Genomic DNA, 16,994 nt, shown 5'->3' on the forward strand with positions numbered 1-16,994 from the left:
AATGTTTTGTTGAGAGTTATTAAGTGCAAAATTAAAAAATCACTCCCGAATTTTCTTATTGCAAAAGTCCCCAACAACTGTACTTACAGTCTATAATCCTAGCACGTTTTCAAATACCGGATACGATACTGCGACACACTGGATGCTTCCTGATGTGAACTTTTCCGAACGTCTTACATTTCCACACTGTAAAGGTTTGAACACAGCTACCATATTGAAAACTTGGGTGTTGGGTGTTGGAGTATGAAGGAAGTGCACATGTTTTATTTTTTATTCTTTTGTCCAGAGTGTGGTCGTGGCCGGTATGGGGATCTGTGTCAACACCCCTGCAGCATCAACTGTGTGGAGGAAAGATGCAACCACACAACTGGAGCCTGTATACTCGGCTGCAGTGGGACTTACACAGGGTAGTTTTGCAACTATACAGAAGGTACGAATATATATATGGGTAATGTATGAGCAAAGGAAACCTGTCGAGGTTTAACTCATGAGTGAGCTACATTGTAGCTGTATTTACGTCAAGTCTGTTCTGTGGGTGGGGGACGCAGGTATACGAAAACAGTTCAGTACATTGTTCCAGGGACGAGGGGCAAAGGTCCAGATTGAAACTAGAACCACCAAAGTAACATTGATGAAGCTGCCCAATTGCGATCTAAATGAAACTGATATTTTCATTATTTCAGTTATTCACATTCCACGTAACAGCCCTACTTAAAACAAAAATAGTGAAATAATAGTAAAATGTTGTATCCAATTTGGTGATGTCTATTGAAATAATTACGAACGTAGTATGATTACCGCTGCGTTAATAACAGACCTGTGAAAATCCGGGTTACAATTGGTATTCAGAAACTCATGCTTGCCGTAAGAGGCAACGGGACAGGTGGTGAGGATCACTGGTTGATGAATGTCATGGAGTTCCTACAACGTAGATCGATGCGCATCATGTCAATCACTGGATTGTCTGGTCCAGTCATCACATAGTTGGAATGTTCAAAGCGGATATATATAGGCCATTTTTGTTGCCGTATATCAACCATCAAGCATGCCAAAGGCTCAAAGGAATTGTCTTGTGACTGCAGCTAAAGGGAGACAACTCGTGTCTCCTTACCTCTTATAGAGAATGTTTTGTTGAGAGTTATTACCTGCAAAATGCAAAAAAGACCCTCCCTATTTTTCTTATTGCAAATGTTCCCAACAACAGTCTATTTTAATCTCAGCACGTTTTCAAATACCGTATATGATACTGCGACACACTGGATGCTTCCTGATGTGAACTTTTCGAAAACTTACATTTCCACACTGTAAAGGTTTTGTCACAGCTACCATATTGAAAACTTGGGTGTTGATATGAAGTTTGAAGGAAGTGCACATGTTTTATTGTCTATTGAAATAATTACGAACGTACTTTGATTACCGATGCGTTGATAACAGACCTGTGACAATCCGGGTTATGATTGGTATTCAGAAACTCATGCTTGCCGTAAGAGGCAACGGGACTGGGTGCTGAGGACCTCTCATTTGGTTGATGAATGTCATGGTGTTCCTACAACGTAGATCGATGCGCATCATGTCAATCACTGGATTGTCTGGTCCAGACTCTATTATTCACAGATTGTCATCACATAGTTGGAATATTGCTGAATACGGCGTTAAACAAGAAACAAACATAACGCGAATAATATATTGTATGGAACATATTTCCTACTTCAATGTAGGTTAGTGAAAGAGAAGTGATACAATAAAAGTGGTGTTCGATTATGAAACCTGAAATAAAGTTATGGGCAAAGACACATCTGCAAAACCATCATCCACAACAACCAAGCACCCCCAACAACAAATGACAGGCCTGACCTGCCAATACAATATTTTATTCATGCCATTGATGTTTGGTTAATACAAATCTCTCATTACACGAGATTGGTACCAGATTAATTGTTCCTGGAGATATGTTAAGCTAGTACGTTATTGTGCGTACATTGTTTGTCTCAACACTTTTTTATATGCTCATCAACTTCTTTGACTCCCGTAGCTGTGAACAGCGAGGAAGAAGCAAAGATCCTGGCTGCCGTACTCGTTTCTGTCTTCCTGATTGCAGCTATCACAGTCACAGTCATGTTGATCATAAGGTACATATACTTCATTAAGTGACAACTGAATACCCGACTGCGGAGGTCAATTAAGATAACTGCATGTCACGTGATGCGCTAGTTTGTTCCAGACTGTATCATTAAAATGTAAATGTTCACTTCAGTATCTTGAATACCCAAGATAACTCATGTCAAGCTTCTTGAAGCTTTAGGATGGGTCATGTTTAAGAATCAGTATTTCAGCACCTATTGTTTTCCCGAACTTCCAGTGTTCTTTGTATCAATCTTTGCGATTTATATTTCGGACATAGTCTGCAGTAAACACCAGAGAAACTGGCCATGGTCATGGCATTATACTTATAACTTATCTGGGCAATGTTCATGAAGGCATGGATAATGGATTGGAATGCTTATTAGTTATTTCATATTAGAAAGTCATGAGAGCCATTGAGGAGAGATTTTATATAAGGCCTATCAATTTAGGGCGTTTTGGAAATTCTACCGTGATCCTGTTCGTAATTCTAAATGCAACTCAAATTTGCTATTTTCGCACCAAATCTAATTTTAATGAGGTAAGGAGACACGAGTGCTTCCCCTTTATCTGTAATCCCACTATGGAGAAGTTGTAATCTGTATTCACCAGAGGTTATGATTGCTGTACTGTCTCTCTCATTATATTTGGTTTGTGCGCACACACATACACGCATGCAAGCTCACATATACGCACGCACGCACACATACACGCTCGCACAGACACATACACGCACGCACGCACACACACATACACGCTCGCACACACACGCTCGCACACACATGAGGTAAGGAGACACGAGTGCTTCCCCTTCAGCTGTAATCCCACTATTGAGAAGTTTTAATCTGTATTTACCAGAGGTAATGATTGCTGTACTGTCTCTCTCATTATATTTGGTTTCTGCGCACACACATACACGCACGCACGCTCACATATACGCACGCACGCACACATACACGCTCGCACACACACATACACGCTCGCACACACACATACACGCTCGCACACACACATACACGCGCGCACACACACATACACGCGCGCACGCACACGTACACGGTCGCACACACACATACACGCTCGCAAACACACATACACGCACACACGCACACATACACGCTTGCACACACACATACACGCACGCAAAAACACATACACGCGCGCACGCACACGTACACGCTCGCACACACATACACACTCGCACACACACATACACGCAAGCACACATAAACGCTCGCACACACATATACACGATCGCACACTCACATACACGCGCGCACACACACATACACGCGTGCACACACACATACACGCGCGCACGCACACATACACGCTCGCACACACACGCGCGCACACACATACACGCTCGCACACTCACATACACGCACGCACGCACACACACATACACGCTCGCACGCACACATACAGGCTCGCACACACACGCGCGCACACACACAGGGACGCGCTCACACTCACATACACGCACGCACACACACATACACGCGCGCACACACATGAGATAAGGAGACACGAGTGCTTCCCCTTCAGCTGTAATCCCACTATGGAGAAGTTTTAATCTGTGTTCGCCAGAGGTTATGATTGCTGTACTGTCTCGCTCATTATATTTGGTTTGTGCGCACACACATACACGCACGCAAGCTCACATATACGCACGCACGCACACATACACGCTCGCACAGACACATACACGCACGCACGCACACACACATACACGCTCGCACACACACGCTCGCACACACATGAGGTAAGGAGACACGAGTGCTTCCCCTTCAGCTGTAATCCCACTATGGATAAGTTTTAATCAGTGTTCACCAGAGATTATGATTGCTGTACTGTCTCTCTCATTATATTTGGTTTGTGCGCACACACATACACGCACGCAAGCTCACATATACGCACGCACGCACACATACACGCCCGCACACACATATACACGTGCACACGCACACGTACACTTTCGCACACACACATACACAGTCGCACACACACATACACGCAGGCACACATACACGCTCGCACAAATACATACACGCTCGCACACTCACATACAAGTGCGCACAAATACACGCTCGCACGCACACATACACGCTCGCACACATACATACACGCTCGCACACTCACATACACGCGCGCACACACACATACACGCTCGCACACACACATACACGCGCGCACGCACACGTACACGCGCGCTCACACACATACACGCTCGCACACACACATACATGCACGCACGCACACGTACACGCTCATACACTCACATACACGCACGCACACACACATACACGGTCGCAAAGACACATACACGCACGCACGGACACACACATACACGCTGGCACACACAAGCTCGCACACACATGAGGTAAGGAGACACGAGTGCTTCCCCTTCAGCTGTAATCCCACTATGGATAAGTTTTAATCAGTGTTCACCAGAGGTTATGATTGCTGTACTGTCTCTCTCATTATATTTGGTTTGTGCGCACACACATACACGCACACACGCTCACATATACGCACGCACGCACACATACATACAAGCTCGCACACACATATACACGCGCGCACGCACACGTACATTTTCGCACACACACATACACAGTCGCATACACACATACACGCAGGCACACATAAACGCTCGCACACACACATACACGCTCGCGCACTCTCATACAAGCGCGCACACTCACATACACGCTCATACACACACATACACGCGCGCACACACACATACACGCTCGCACACACATACACGCGCGCACGCACACATACACGCTCGCACAAACACATACACGCTCGCACACACACATACACGTACGCGAGCACACATACACGCTCGCACAGGGCCGGTCGGGTAGCCTAGTGGTTAAAGCGTTCGCTCGTCACGCCGAAGACCCGGGTTCGATTCCCGACATGGGTAAAATGTGTGAATCCCATTTCTGGTGTCCCCCGCCGTGATATTGCTGGAATATTGCTAAAAACGGCGTAAAACCATACTCACTCACTCACTACACGCTCGCACACACACATACACGCTCGCACACTCACATACACGCGCGCATGCGCACGTACACGCTCGCACAGACACATACACGCACGCACGCACACATACACGCTCGCGCGCGCGCTCGCACATCACACACACACACACACAAGCATGACCACCCTATCCCGTAAGTCGCCTTTTACGACAAGCATAGTCGCCTTTTACGGCAAGTATGGGTTGCTGAAGACCTATTCTACCCCAGAATCTTCACGGCTCCCATTTTATGTAATGCTATCACGTCTACTGATGTATGTGTCGACTATACATGATCTGTTATGGTGCTCGTTAATATTTCAAGTTCCAATGCTTTAAAAAGATAAGATCCACTGATCATGTGTATCTGTATCCTCTTTCAAGTTTCAGGGGCAAATACACTCTGGTGTGCACTACAAATGTCCATTCTCTGGATTTTATGATGAGATATAATGCCATTGTCCGATTCCGACTCTATTTGTCAGATCAGCATATACTTAATGGTGTTCAATATTCAATAAGCAAAAGCGACATAGCCAAAAAAAATCTCGGCTAAAAGATAGTCGATTATACAATTCCGACTGTGTCATGAGTTTGTGTTTATGAATCACTATGATATACTGATGACACCAGTTGTTGACGAATAGGTGAGCGTATCCTGCCCCACAAGTAGCACCAATCACATACACATGCAAAACCAAGTCAATTACCAAGTTAATTACAATAACCAATTCATTAAGTAGGTGTGTTCTTCTTTTTGCAGATGGCGGAGAGAACGGAACAGGTAAAAAAACAGTTAATATCCATAAGATGGCCCTAGTCGTCAAAGTCGTCTCTGTGCAGAGTTGCTTTCCTTGCACACGCCAGGAACATGTGACCATGGGTTCGAATCCTGGTTTGCCCCGATTATGTTTTTTAGGTTTGTCAGCACCATACCCGTGCTCGTGGGTTTCACTGAAGTGGTAAATGTCTAAGAACTGCATCACTTCGGGCTTTCCTCCTACAATAAGCTGACACGCCGTGATATGACTGGAATACTGTTCAAAGCGGCGTCAAACACAATTTACTTACTTATTCTCTCAATAGTCATAATGGCAGCAATTGCTTACGAATTTTGATGTAGTCTATATCTGATATGCAGAACAAACAATTAAGATTGGTCCTTTGCGAGGCGTGATGAGGATCAATAAATATGTTTTTAAAATTAATAATTTTACGTAAGACATAGATCGAATAGTTGCTGAACAGTCAAGCGTACTTTGTTCAAATATAAGTACGGGTTTGTTTGTGCACACGCATACATACGCGCAAACACACACGAACGCACACACACATATACGCGCGCACACACACACACGTACACACGCACATATACGCGCACACACACACACACACACACGCACGCACAAACATATACGCGCACACACACACGCACGCACACACATACGCGCGCATACATACGCACGCAACCACACATACACGCGCGCACACACAAACATATACGCACACACACACACACGCACACGCACAAACACACACGCGCGCGCACACCCACACACATACGCACACACACACATGTACGCACACACATACTCGTACGCACACACACGTACACAGACGCACACACACATACACGCACATACACGCACGCATACACACATACACGCACACACACATATCCAAACACAGGTACGCGCGCGCGCACGCACACACACACACACACACACACACACACACACACACACACACACACACACACACACACACACAAACACACACACACAAAAGTGGTATTAACTGGTTGTAACTGATCAATATGTTACACGGTGCCATTTTATGTTTTGTTTGTTTGGTTGTTTGTGTGTTGTTTAACGCCACACTCAGCAATATTCCAGCTATATGACGGCGATCTGTAATATAATCGAGTCAGGACCAGACAATCCAGTTAACTGATATCATGAGCATCGATCCACGCAATTGGGATCGATGACATGCATCAACCAAGCCAGCGAGCCTGACAACCCGATCCCGTAAGTCGCCTTTTACGACAAGGATAGTTGCCTTTTACGGCAAGTATGGGTTGCTGAAGACCTTTCTAACCCGGAATCTAATCTAACCCGACTAAACATGATCTATTATGGTGCTAGTTAATATTTCTAAGTCTAATGCGTTAAATAAAGTAGATCCACAGATCACGTGTATCTGTTTCCTCTTACAAGTTTCAGGGGCAAATACACTCTGGTGTGCTCTACAAATGTGCTTTCTCTGGATTTTATGATGAGATATAATGCCATTGTCCGATTCCGACTCTATTTGTCAGATCAGCATATACTTAATGGTGTTCAATATTCAATAAACAAAAGCGACATAGCCACAAAAAATATCGGCTAAAAATAGTCGATTATACAATTCCGACTGTGTCATGAGTTTGTGTTTATGAATCACTATGATATACTGATGACACCAGTTGTTAACGAATAGGTGAGCGTATCCTGTCCCACAAGTAGCACCCATCACAAACACATGCTAAACCAAGTCAATTACCAAGTTAATTACAATAACCAATTCATTAAGTAGATGTGTTCTTCTTTTTGCAGATTGCGGAGAGAACAGAACAGGTAATACAACAGTCAATATCCATAAGATGGCCCTAGTCGTCAAAGGCGCCGAGATTCGCTGTGGAGAGTTGCTTTCCTTGCATACGCCAGGAACATGTGACCGTGGGTTCGAATCCCGGTTTGCCCAGATTATGTGTTTAGGTTTGTCAGCACCATACCCTTGCTCTTTGGTTTCACTGAAGTGGTAAATGTCTAAGAACTGCATCACTTCGGGCTTTCCTCCCACATTAAGCTGAAACGCCGTGATATGACTGGAATACTGTTCAAAGCGGCGTCAAACACAACTCACTCACTTACTCTCTCAATATTCATAGTTGCAGCAATTGCTTACGAATTTTGACGTAGTCTATATCTGGTATACAGAACATACAATTTAGACTGGGTCCTTCGGCCTACCAAGTGTGATGAGGATAAAGCAATATATACTCAACAACAAAAGCTCCTGTGACACCAATATTTTAGCGTATTTTTCAAACAAGTAAGTTTGGTCTTCAATATTGTAGTACATGTATGGAATCAAGTCACAAAAATGCAACTGCTACAGAAAAGCATGCATTCCATGCAAAAGTTGACTTTTATGCAAGCCCCATTCATTTCACTACCCAAGAATGGGTATAAAAACATGTTCGTTAACGGGATTCCATATGCATTGTTTAGCATCGTGCTGACAACAACCACTCAGAAAAAAACAACTAAATTACGCAATTATTCAACATTATAAAATGCCACGCCTGTCCGAAAATTAGCGTCTGCGAGCTATTGGTATGCTTGAAGCAGGATAGAGTCAACGTGATGTTGCAAGACAATTTAACGCCCACAGAAACACCATTTGGTGGTTATGGCAACGTTGGCAACAGACGAATGCGCAGAGATCACCCTCTGAGAGGCAGGCCACGCGTAACCAGTAATCGACAAAACAACTGGATTCGAACAACACACCCACGAAATCGATTCCAGCCAGCAACAGTGACTGCAAGAAGCACCCCTGGCCTTCGACGAATATCTCCACAAACCGTACGTCGTCGCCGCCTCAGATGTGCAGGGATTGTCGCCAGAAGACCCCCATTTTGACAGCAAACCACCGCGAAGCACGTCTACAGTGGTACAGACAGCGACACCGTTTGATAGTGGTAGAGGGAAATCTAAATGGACAGCGCTACCGCGACGAGATCATCGGCCCTGTTGTTCTACCGTTTTTGCGTCGTCATGGCCCAGGCATTACCTTTCAACATGACAACGCCCCAGCCTCATATTGCTCGACTTGTTCAGGATTATCTTCAACAAAACAACGTGAATGTCATCCCCTGGCCGGCTCGCTCCCCTGATCTCTCACCAATCGAGCACATGTGGGATGAGATGGATCGGCGCCTTCGACGTCAACCATGTTTTCCACAGACACACCAGGAATTGCGAAACATGCTCCAGCAGATATCAGACAGATATCCCACAGGACTTTGTGCGACGCCTGGTCCATTCCGAGAGAATCGCAACCAGAGGTGGACACACACGCTTTTGATTTGTAAATTGACATTTTGTCATGTTCATGTTTTTTTATGAAATCATGCATTTTCTGAAGTCAGTATGGCAAATTAAACCATTTGAACACTTACGGGAGTCTTTTTTTTTTTGCAAACAGAAATTGTTTCAGATTTGGTAAAACACGTAACTTTGCATTAAATCTTATTCAATGTAACAGGAACTTTTGTTGTTCAGTATAGATTTTAAATAAAACATATTAAAGTTTCAAGCCCTCAAAATGGAAAACTGTCAAAGATACGGAAGACATTAATCAAATAGTTGCTAAGCAGCCTAGAGTACTTTGCAAGTTTTGAATTTCGGACAGGATCAAAGGAGTTCGAATGACAATAACTAACTTTAAGAGGACATACAGCTGTGTCAGTTAATGTTCGAATATAAATACGATATTTCCCGAAATCCTCTAAAATAAGTGTTGTTTCACGTTTGTAAGTTATTGTTGAAAGTCCAAAACATGCAAGTGTTGAAATGAACAATGTCTGGTTCTCCTTCGATAATTTTGTGGCTCTTTAGTCCACATGTTTAAGTTTATGAGTGTGTGCGTTCATGTTTGGTTACGGGAGCTTAAAATGATGTTTGTACATATAACCATGTTTGTTAACGTGTTTGTTAACCAATGACAGCAATATGTATACTTATAACCAAATATAATTGTATACTGTGCACATGTTTATGAATCAGATCTGCCAAACAAATTATTTTCCTGAACACCCCAGAAGTCCAGTGAACGATAATGTCAATGTGTAATTTTCTAGAACAGGCTTCCAAATTAATCCACGCCAACACTCATTCGGCACAATATCCAATGAATGGCCCCGATGCTGACAATGTTGAAAAACACTCGTATATTTAGTAAACCATTTTTTTATATCTACATTAATGTTTGGCTGCACATTTTTCTGTTCTTTAAAAGGAGACGAATATATATCCTTTTTTTGGTAAAATCATTTTGTTTTGTAAATGTGACGAAATCAGTTGTAAACCTTAAGTGCACTTTTAGCAATTCATTGATATTCTATTTGTTCTTTGTTTCAGGGATCAAGGTCCGAGTAAGTATCATATTTCCCATTTAGTCAGGTGTTCATTGCAGTGTATAACGAAATAAGAACGTTCCTGAACTTTTTGAGAACTGTATTTGTGCAAAGATTGAGCAAGCACGTGGATGAAATGCTTCTTGTCATACAACTCCTAAATGAAAACAGTAGACACTCACGTAACATTCAGCACACCTGAGCTAACACATAGTCTAGTGACATTTATTGTGGCTGTATATTGCGTAACACCCTGCAGGAAACAAAGCAATAAGGTCAAGATCATATACTCTCCTTATCATATATCACAGCGAACAAAGGATACTTTTATGAAGTTTTTTAAATGTAATGTGATTCTTTTGTTATACCTTATATCTTTAAAATGTAAAAACTTCGAAGAAGTATTCGGGCAATGACCTCTTTAATTTACAAAGTCTACGACCGTTCTAACTAACTAACTAACTTGGACAACTCTCCAGAAACACCAAGCCTTTATCGCCTGATAAATTCGATGATGTCATAACGACAGTCAAAAATATTTAAGCTTTCTCAGCAACCGGTTAATAAGAACACATTCAACTCTCTGGATACCAACTTCTGGTTTATTGCCTACAGCGACATTTCGGTGAAGAATTTCACACCGTTATCAAGCTGGGATGACTACATGTAGCGTAATTGGTGTGTTGAGATAAACAGCAGATTAACATTAACAACAACGGATAATGGGTAACAAGTAGTACCACACACTTTGATGAAGCCAGAACTGAATTTGCTTCCACATATCATCTATAGCTGATCTGGTTCTGTTCACAGGTTCACTTGAAGAGGAAAATTTTCTCTCAGGTATGTGTGGACTGTAACATCACTGTGGAATCCTTTCCGGCTGATGTGTCAAGTATAGTTTTTTTGCTCACATGAGATTTCGGTTCAACTGAGCATGTTGTGTGGGCATTGTCTGTCATCAATCTGTTTTAAATGTTCCTGGGGCTGTCGGGTAGCCCAGTGGTTAAAGCGTTCACTCGTCACGCCGAAGACCTTGGTTCGATTCGCGGCATGGGTACAATGTGTGAAGCCCATCTGTGGTGTCCCCCGCCGTGATTTTGCTGGAATATTGCTAAAAGCGGCGTAAAAACATACTCATTCACTCACTCATTCTAAACGTTTTCTCTGAGACTGAAATTACTATAAAGCTATATGTCAACATGACAGCCAATTAAACATGGCAGTTTGGCAAATGTATCGCATAAGTTAATCATGTCATTTACATTTTACGTGAATTTTGATATATAATTTTTAGTGTTGCTCTACTTTGAACACGTGTGTGGAGTCACAATGTGCATACCATGAAAATTGCCTTCCAGGATATGTCAATGCCTAGCCCTCTTACGAATTTGTAAAAACACAAATAACTAAATATAACAGCAAGCCGTGATATAGAGCTCCCAGAGATATTTCTACTTTTTGGATTATCCAGTTTGCAATACAACTGAATGTCATTTGGCTATACAGAAAACAAAAGACTTGCTGGTTTTTAGCCAAAGAGCCCACATGAGTCTTCCTCAGTTACAAAAAAGTACGTCCGGTTTGGATTACCCGACTTTCTGAAAACATCATTAAGTGCCATTGCTCTAGCACAGCCCTAAGCGAAGTAATTGGTACATACTCCGGCGCCACTGCCACAGGCTAATTTGCATAGCACGTGACCGGATTTTTCTCTTCTTTGTAAATAAACGCGATTACTCTGAAATTAGAACATACTGTCCTGACACAAGCCTTTCGATCCGCTTGGCATATTGTTCAGCATAATTAAAAAGGTATGCTACTTCAAATGCCATATTACGGTGCATGACAATATATCTTTATACATCAAAGTGGCCTTATTGCTTGCCCTCAGTAGGGCTTCGATAACAGAATGCACAAACCATGTAAACAAAGGATAACTACACAAATAGAAATAGTCAGGCTATTTTCGCAATGAACGTTAATCATTCTATGACGTCTGTTTATCTAAGTGAACACTTACACACTTATGCAATATCTAGAATTGACTGTGTAAGATGTGAAAAATCGTCACATGGCGCTGGCCTGTGGCAGAAGTACTTTCCTGGCACACATGGAACCCTGAGAGAGAGTTATTAAGTTCTGCATTTCAGATATGTTTTACTCAGTAAACTTCAGATGGCATTTGCTTTCATTATTGACAAATTGTCTTGAACCTCAGACGATAGATTTGTAACTGTATCTGTGGTCACAAAAGCCCCATGATAAAAGAATGAAGTATTTCCTTTAGTCTGCTAGTCGCCATACATTTTGTCCGCAGTAATAAAACGGCTGATCTGTCAGAAAAAAACATGCAATGCAGTTAAAACATTCGAGACAGAAGTAGGCAGACTGTGTGCCAGCCCGATCGTTGTTGATAGCGCGACAAACCTCTGAAAAACGTTTTATGCCTACTGGCTGACTTATCCGTTAGGGTGATAATTTTTAATACTGTTTTACACTATTTCCGTTTTTCGAACTTGATTTTGGTCAAACATTTGTTATTTGACATACCCGAAAGTATTAAGATGTGCAAAGTTATTATGTCCTTTCAAACAATGGAGTCAATTTTGCATATTGGACATCTCTTCTGAAATAAACAGACCAATGAATCTAAAGCCTTGTATGGAAGATCAAAGATTGCTTTACCATGTCCTTTCCAGCGAACAATTTAGATTTTAGCATCAAAACGCAAATCATATTTTTCCTTTTTTTCAAGTACATCCTCATTATGTTGTGTTAAAATATAACCATTGCATTACAAGTATTACATTCATTGTTGCAGATTATGAAGCTGGAAACAATTCTTAATTTTCATTGTTATCTTATGATGATACCTTAACCCTCCATTATATATGAGTATCAATGCTACAAGCATAGTGTTAAGTCGCTGTGATGACATTCTACATTCGTGGCTGTATATCCAGGTGAATAAGGGAACATTTCAAACAAAAACGATATGAATTGATCAACCATATGTTTCTTCATCCTTTAGATTCATCCAATGAGGAGTCACCTGCAAACAGTGGAGTCTTGAGTGAAAGTATGTTTTATACAGCTGCATTGAAGAAACTAAATATTTAACATACTGTGGTTTTAACTAAAATATTTCTTGCAGTATCTCTTTTAAAGCAGTTTTTTTATGTTGAATATTTTTGGCGATTGTATGTGTTATGCATATATGTAGTCTATGAAATAAAGATACAATTTAACAATTTAATCTTTATCACACTACAGATTTACTGGAAGAAGAGATGAGGAAGACAGCAAATGCTTTTGTCGCAACCAACATTTACGGAATTGTGAAGCTTGTCTTAGAGACACACGGTCACGTGACGATGGGTGGTGTAGAAGGAGAAGGAAAGAAGGATATTGCTTTAAAGTTGGGAAAAGAGTATCGTGATGAAGGCTATGAGTTGGTTTATGTTGTTGATATTTTGAAACTTAAGCTGCAGCATTATTTTGTTCAAGGGAAAAAGATGTGTTTTATGTTTCATGACGTATTGAGAACAGTTGATTTACCAAAGGATAAAGCACCCCTCCAAAATATTTTGGAGATTCTTAAATCAAATTTGGAAGAACGTAAAACTGGAAACGAACACAAACTATGTGCCATCTTTACTGTGAACACCTATAAAGATGAAATACCACAGCTTGGTGAAGCAGGAGCCTATTTCTTCAGCAGTCCTTCATTCGTCCACTTCAATTTGAGGTCAGTCAAGCACACATTGGATGACAAGAAGGAGATTTTAGAAAAACATTGTAAAGATGCTACCACAACACTGGATGTGGAAAAGATTTGTGGATTTGAACAATCTGTCTTAGGCTTTATTCGAACATGCAAACTTTTTCCAAAGTTTCAACATCATGGTGAAGAGTTTTTCCGGCATCCTTTCTACTTTCTGCAAAAGGAACTGAAAATTATTATAGATCTTCAGAATGATCAGTCAGCTGCACTGATCCTTATGTTTCTGTGTCAAGATTCACTTAACCTGCGACAGGTGGAGACACGGTCGGAAAATCAAGATCTCGAGGACCATTTGACCAAAGTGCGAGATGTTGTACGAATAACAACGCGGGCGGGCGTGGCAAATGCTATCAGACAATTTCCAGACGGATTTTTAAAAAAAGGAGACATCACAACATTTGCACACCAAACCATCTATGATGCGTGTGCTTGTGCGTTATTCAGTCTAAATCCCTCTTTAGTCTTGGAACATTGTCATATAGCGTTTCTTAATGAGCATGTACAGTGTGACCAATATTTGGACACTTCTACAGTTGAGGAATATCAGCCTTCTATCCACGTATCACATGTCTACACAGGGATCATTGATAAAAGACGAGGTAGTTTATCAGCATTTTTATTTGAAATTGAACAATTTTATGAATTTATATTAATTGTTACAATTCTATTGATCACCATTTTCTCTTAAAATTTAATGCATTTTTTAAGTGTTGAAAATATTGCCAAAAGAATTTGAGTAATCAAGGATAGATGGACAGTGCCACTGATGTCGAACATGATTAACACATTCCACCTTTTGCAGTGACAGTTTTCTGTTTGGTTTTGTTAATTAGCATCAGAGAGGAAACAGAGTGGCTCCACAATTCAGCAGGAGGACAACAGCAATGCTGGTGTCATGAGCAAAGGTTAAATACATAATATTTTAGATGATCAGTGTTTTGCAAAATGTATGGATATGGATACATACAACTTGAAATGATATCCCATAACAACAATAAAAACCCTTCATAATTTCAACGTGAAAACTTCCTGTCTGCCTTCATTACAGGCCACATGATGAAATTGATGCTTCATTTTTCAACCGTATCTGAACCTCGTGTTTGTGTTTTCTTGTTTATCAATTTAGACATATTTGATGTACTTATCTTTATTTATAGAGCTCCTGGCCAAAGAGATTGCAAAGATAGAAAAAGTCTTCGTTAAAACAGAAAACTTCAGGAAAGTGAAGGAGACTTTGGAGGAAAACGGACACGTGACAATGAGTGGCGTTGCAGGTGGAGGGAAGACAGCTATTGCTCTGATGTTAGGGAAACAATATCAGAAGGAAGGCTTTCAGGTGGTTCATGTTGTGGATGCTACCAAGTTTAAACTGGATGACAAGAAAGCGCCTGGGGAAAAGGTGTGCTTCGTATTTCATGACATATTCAGGACAATAGACCTGAATCGTGATATAGATCATGTCAAATCAATTTTGGGTGAAATTGAGAGCGGTCAAACTAAAGATGAAAACAGAAAACGTGTGCGTGTTATATTTACCATGAACACATACGATGACAATGGTGGTAGATCGCTGCTTGGTGACGATAAAACCAGTTTTTTCAGTGATACGTCGTTCCTCGACTTTAACCAGATGTCTTATCAGCACACACCTGAAGAAAAGAAGAAGGTTTTGTCGAAGCATTGTAGAGATATGGTCACCAACCTTGATGTGGACGAGATTTGTGGATTTGAACAAAACATCCTTGGCTTTCCTCAAACATGCAAACTTTTTGCTGTGTTTCAATGTTTTCAAAACCGCCAAGAAGAATTTTTTCGTGAACCTTTCTGCTATCTAAGGGAAGAAATGAAATCAATTCTTGCCCAAAAGAATGATCAGTCAGCTGCCCTTGTCCTGATGTTTCTGTGTGAATGTTCAGTTAACTTGCACCAAGTGGAACTGCCATCTGACAACAAGGCATTGGAGGAGCTACTCATTGCAATGGAAGATGTTGTAGAAATCACAACGCGGACAGCTTTAGCCAGGGCTGTCAGACAATTTCGTGACGGTTTTTTCACAAAAGGAGACATCACAGGATTTGCACACCCTGCCATCTATGTTGCTTGTGCCTGTGCCTTAAGCGAAATCAGCAAAGCCTTTGTCCTGAAACACTGCAGCATCAAGTTCCTTTGTGAGCATGTACAGATCAGGGACGAAACTGTTACTGATAATGTGTATCAGCCCATAATCTATGTCACAAAACACTACCTTGTTGGCATTAAAAAAAGGTTGGCAAAATTGCCCAAACATCATCCGTTTTATAAGACCCTGAAGCGTTTGGTGGACAACTAATTTGGTAATTTCCAGATACGAAAAAACGTGTTTTGAGCCTGCGTGTATCAGCAGTTATATGCAATTATACCCAATGGGGTGTTTTTTCATTAGGACACATACGAACAGAATCATAGGTCATATCTTGGCCATCATGTTTGTTATCCATGTAGTGATGTAGTGATGTAGTGATGTCACACATGACCTGTGAGGTACATGTTTGTTATCCATGCAGTGATGTCACACGTGACCAGTAAGGTAAATGTATGTTATCTATGTAGTGATGTCACACATGACCAGTGAGGTACATGTATGTTATATATCTAGTCATGTCACACATGACCAATGAGGTACATGTTTGTTATCTATGTAGTGATGTCACACATGACCAGTGAGGTACATGTTTGTTATCCATGTAGTGATGTCACACATGACCAGTGAGGTACATGTATGTTATATATCTAGTCATGTCACACATGACCAATGAGGTACATGTTTGTTATCCATGTAGTGATGTCACACATGACCAGTGAGGTACATGTATGTTATATATCTA

General features: G+C 41.4%; 1 pseudogene; it reads left to right on the top strand.

The window, feature by feature from the left end:
* Nucleotides 1-16,514, top strand: part of LOC139477189 (uncharacterized) — an 18,556-nt pseudogene extending 2,042 nt beyond the window's left edge.
* Nucleotides 16,515-16,994: the final 480 nt, after the last annotated feature.

This window comes from Haliotis cracherodii, unplaced genomic scaffold (genome assembly GCF_022045235.1).
Source record: "Haliotis cracherodii isolate W230 unplaced genomic scaffold, xgHalCrac1.p SCAF_32, whole genome shotgun sequence".
Classification (NCBI taxonomy): domain Eukaryota; kingdom Metazoa; phylum Mollusca; class Gastropoda; order Lepetellida; family Haliotidae; genus Haliotis; species Haliotis cracherodii.